At 36.0% G+C, this 5454-nt stretch overlaps 1 pseudogene; it reads left to right on the plus strand.

Moving 5' to 3' along the window:
• Positions 1-752: 752 nt before the first annotated feature.
• Positions 753-999, plus strand: LOC101566000 (annotated as a pseudogene).
• The last annotated feature ends 4455 nt before the right edge of the window (positions 1000-5454 follow it).

Genomic DNA, 5454 nt, shown 5'->3' on the forward strand with positions numbered 1-5454 from the left:
AAATAATCTCTCAGGTCAAAAAAGAAATGAAAACAATCTTGAAAGAATTGCTCAGCACAACTAAAGAAGATATAGATAAAAAATACAGGAGAATGCAAAAATGATGGAAACACTAAACAATATAGGAAAGAATTAGAATGCATGAAACAGATTCAAACAGATATTCATAAAATTAAGAATTCTATTGAAATCTGTCAGAACTGCTTGAATGAAACTGAACCTAAACTTTCAGACCTCAAGACAGCAATGCAGCTAATGAAGATGAAAGTAAAGATCTCTTAAAACTAACCGGGAACTAGGACATAACAATTCAGCAGCTACAAGACAACACAAAGAAAAACAACATAAAAATAATAGGTGTCAATGAAATAGCAGGAATCAGCAAAAATAACACAAAAAGACTATTTGTAGAAGAGCCGAAAATTTCTCAGACATGAGAAAAGAATCTGACATACATGTAAGTGAGTCATATAGAACTCCAAATAGCCATAATCAAAAACAAATCTACCTCTAGACCCATAATAATCAAGATCCCAGAGATTCAGCAAAAGAATAGGATATTAAAAGCTGTTAGAGACAAGAAAGAGCTCACCTACAATGGAAAGCCCATCAGAATCACTGAAATTATTTTAAACAAACCATGAAATCAAGAAGAGCTTGGAGGTCATTGCAAGCACTGCCTGACACAGGGGGGCAGGGCTGTGGGGGGCAGTACAAAGCCGCCAAGGGGAGTAGGAACTTTGCCACAAGGAATGGCTGCCTCTTCCTCCTCCTCGTTGGCTGGAGGCATCAGTGGAAGCTCTGTCTCTGGATTGGGGTTCAGTGTCTCAGACTTTACCCCACCACAGAAAGCACTTTTCAACTACCCTAACGGAGCTGGAAGACCAGCAAGTTGCTCAGATGGAAAAACTAGCTGGTTTGGTAGAAGAGCTGGAGGCTGATGAGTGGCAATTTAAACCCACCAAGCAGCTGCTGGGGTTCACACCCTCGTCCAGATGATGTAACCTGGATGGTCACTGCTGGGACACAGCCAGTGCAGAGCTGATGAGGCAGCCAGAGATTTCCAGTTGTATCGCTGAACTCCTGATTTACCTCCATACTTGGACTCTCTCTGTCCACAGACAACAAATACTTTTCTTTTCAAAATTTTATTGATAAACAGATAGCAATGAGACAGTTTCAAATCAAATCGGAAGTACAGTTTCAACAAATAACACACTGCATATATTCTTCTTAGTGGTTAATTGCTGCACAAGATGCGGACTTGAGATCCTATTTACAAACACCATTAGAACAAATCATTCTATTCATTAAGAGAATGCAACTATATATCTATCCCAACCACTTTGAATACACAGATACAAAATGGACATTCATCGGTATACCCCATTTTTCCTAAGTTCCGTTATTGAATATTATAGGTGTGTAAACTCAGCAAAATATTCTAAAAGAGTCCAGTAGCCCATAATAGCATTGGGTCTTCTGTTTAACTGGCAATATCAGAAATTATTGACCTGAGTCCCCCACAGCTCAATATAACAACATGGCTTTATTTCCTATATTTCGTCTTCATACTTTTCTACTGGATGGTTAAGACCAAGGTAAAGCAGGACCCGTGCAACAAGAGTTGTAGCTTTTTGGTCTGAGAAGGTCAGTGAAATCCCCTCAGGATTTATCCTGAGATCTTGTACCTCAGATTGTAGAACCTTTGTCAGTGTCAGCCATGTGGATGAGTCACGGCCATTGCTTGACCAATGTGCTCTCTGTGAAAGCCTGAGAGAGTGTTTTCTCCCCATGTGACTCTCCTTAGGCACACTCTACATCATCAATCACTTTCCTCTTTGGCCCCAGAATCTTCTTGATCAGAAAATTTGGGACACTACCGAGGTACATGACGTTATAGTACAAGTTCTCATATGTCCTGAGTCTTAATTGACCTTAGAAGGTTAGGGCCAAAATGTTGGCTTTCCTTGTAGCCCTTCTTTTTCTCTAATTTTGGTCTGCAAACTTAGGTTGTTAACTATCCAGAAGACAAGCTTATGGTTATTATCAAACGATTTAGGCTATCAAGCTTAACCTCACTATCTCACTGCATTTCAAACATCTTAGGCATAATAAGGAACAGGTATTTTTCATCAAGTATTGATATGTTGAACTTTAAGTCCCTACATAATATGATAAAAAAAATTTAAAAATTAGATTATATATTAAAAATAGGATAAAGAATTCTATACTTCTCATGTTTGCACATAAGTCCAAAAATCTCACCATATGCAACCTTGAAGCAGGACAGTCCCACTATATTCCTTTTCCTGTCTCTTGCTTTCAACAAATACTTAAATGTGTGATTTTGCAGGGAAGTTTTTGTTTATTTCTCTGAAAAAGTATTGAGAATCATATTAAGATAGTTGGATTCATAGAATTAGGTAATTTAGATTTAAGAGATATTTATTGCCCTGGGTAAGTAGCTCAGTAAAAGAGTGCTTTCCTGGCATGCTTTAAGGCTTTGGGTTCAACCTCTAGCACCACACAAAAAAATTGTGTGTGTGTGTGTGTGTGTGTGTGTGTGTGTGTGTCTTTTGAGGCAAGGTTCATTTTGTAGTTCAGGCTGGTCTTGAACTCACTGCAGTTCTGCCTCAGCCTCCAGAGTTCTGGGATTATAGACATGTAGCACCATACTCAGCCAAAAAAAATTACTTACACAGTTTTTACAAGCAAAGTAGGATACCTGGCACCAAGATTGACTAGATGATTGGGCTGTGTTCTGGTATTTTTACAGTGCCTGGGAATTTTCACCAATCATGTCCAAGATCAGGATCTATAGTTACACATTTCTGACCTAACGTGTCATTTTACACATGAACATCATTTCAACTCAGAACCTGTCCAAATGAGGAATTTTAACATGCTTATTTTGTTCCCCATTTTTAGATATCTAATTCTATAGATTCTTTTTCTTTTTCTAACTTCTTCAAGATCTGCCAAATGCTGGCCAAAACCCCCTCCATTTTGAATGTTGCATGTTGCAACAACTGTAAAGTAAAGCAATGGGCAAAATAATTTTACACACAGAATTCCAAGTTTCAGTTCCTTAATAGACTCAGCAATTCTGTAGTAAATGAATCCTTTGAAAGAACTTAAAAATAAAGAGCTAGGAGTGAAGCATTTCGGGTCCTGAAGGAAATCAACTTCCAGTCCAGATTGTCATACTTTGCAAAAGTATCTATCAAATTCAATAGTGAGATAAGATTCTTTTATGACAAAGAACAACTGAAGAAATTCATGACCATCAAACTAACCCTACAAAGAGTACTGACAGATATTCCATAAAGGGACAGAAACAACCACAGCTTCAAGAACAACAGACGGGAACCACCAAACAGAGCAAGTAATTAAAAATGGGGATAAAGTAGGGAACCCATAGAGGGAAAATAACATGACAAAGATAAGCCAATACATATCAGCTATAACCATGAATGTAAATGGCCTTGATTTACGAATCAAAAGAAATAGACTGGCAGAGTGGATTAAGAAACAAAATCCAACAATATGCAGCATACAAAAAACAAATTTAACTCAACAGGAAATTAGTACACTGAAAATCAAAGGATGGAAGACAATATTTCATGCAACAAGAACCAAGGAAAAAGCAGGAATTAGTTATTCTGGTTGCTGAAAATATCAACTTCAAGTCAAAAATGGTCCAAAGAGATAAAGAAACTCACTACATACTTGTTAGAGGAAAACTGCAAGAGTAAGTGATAACAATTATAAATATATACTCACCTAATGTTGGAGCACCCACCTACATAAGTAGAATTTTAACAGATATGAAAAAATCAAACGAGTAATACTACAATTATAATAGGGAACTTTAATATGCTACTGTTACAACAGACAAACCAGCTAGGCAAAAAGATCAGCAAGGAAATAAAAGAACTAAAATAAAACTTGTGAAGAAATTGACTTAGTGGATCCTTACAGAGTGTTTCATCCAAAACAACATAATACATATTCTTCTCAGCTGCACATGGGATTTTCTCCAAAAGAATATGTACATGTACTAGCACACAAAGCATGATTAAGTAAATGCAAAGGAATTGAAATTATCCCATGTATACTATCTGATGATAGTGCAATGAAACTGGAAATTATTGACAAAAGAAACCACAAAACACCATAAACACATGGAAATTAAATAACAACATCCTAAAGAACCAGTGGGTCACTGATGAAATTAAAGAAGAAATTTAAAAATATTTACAAGCAAATGAAAATGCAAATACAACTAACTAGAACCTATGGGATACAATGGAAGGTGTCATAAAAGGAAAATTTATAGTGTTAAATTCACACATTAGGAAAACAGAACAAGCCCGAATAAATGATCTTATGCAGAAGCTCAAGCTCCTAGAAAAAGAAGAGCAAGTCAGGCCCAAAGCCCAAAGTGAGCAGGAAATTATGAAGATTAGAACAGAAATTAATGCAATATTGATGAAGGCAACAATACAAAGAATTAATGAATCAAAGAGTTGGTTCTTTAGAAGAATAAATAAAATTGATAACCCCACAGCCAACCTTATCAAAAAAGGAAAGAAAAAACCCAAATTAATTCCTTATGGCATGATAAGAGTGAAATCACTACATACCCTAGAGAAATTCAGAATATCATCAATACCTACTTCCAAAATCTTTACTCTCACAGGGTGAAAAACACATAAGAAATGGACAGTTTCCTAGATAGATATGAAATGCCAAAGCTGAATCAAGAGATATATAAACTCTGAATAAGCCAATGACAGGGAACAAAATTAAAAAATGTAATAAAAAACCTACCAACAAAGAAAAGCCTAGGTCCTGAAAGAGTCAAGGCTGAATTCTACGAGAAATTTAGAGATCTAAGCCAACTTTCTCAAGTGCTTCAATGAAATTAAAAGGGAAGCAATTCTCCCAAACTCAGTCCTGGAGGCAAGCATTATTTTGATACCAAAACCTGAGAAAGATCCAACTAAAAGAGAGAACTATAAGCCAATGTTTCCAATGAGCAGAGATATAAAAATCATCAATAAAATACTACCAAATGGAATGCAGCAAATCATCAAGAAGATTATACATCATGACCAAGTGGGATTCATCCCAGGAATGCAGGGATGGTACAACATACATGAATCCATACATGTAATACATCACACTAATATAGCCAAAGACAAAAATCACATGATCATATCGATAAATGATGAAAATGCTTTTGATGAAGTCCAACATACATTCATGATAAAAACCTCACAGAACATTGGAATATATAGTTTATATCTCAACCTGATAAAAGCCATCTATGAGAAACCAACAGCAAACATCATACTCAATGGGCAAAAACTGAAAGCCTTCACTTTAAAATCAGGAACAAGACCAAGATGTCCACTGTCTCCACTCTTTTTTTTTTTTTTTTTTTTT

This window comes from Octodon degus, unplaced genomic scaffold, assembly GCF_000260255.1.
Source record: "Octodon degus isolate 3935 unplaced genomic scaffold, OctDeg1.0 scaffold00229, whole genome shotgun sequence".
Lineage (NCBI taxonomy): Eukaryota > Metazoa > Chordata > Mammalia > Rodentia > Octodontidae > Octodon > Octodon degus.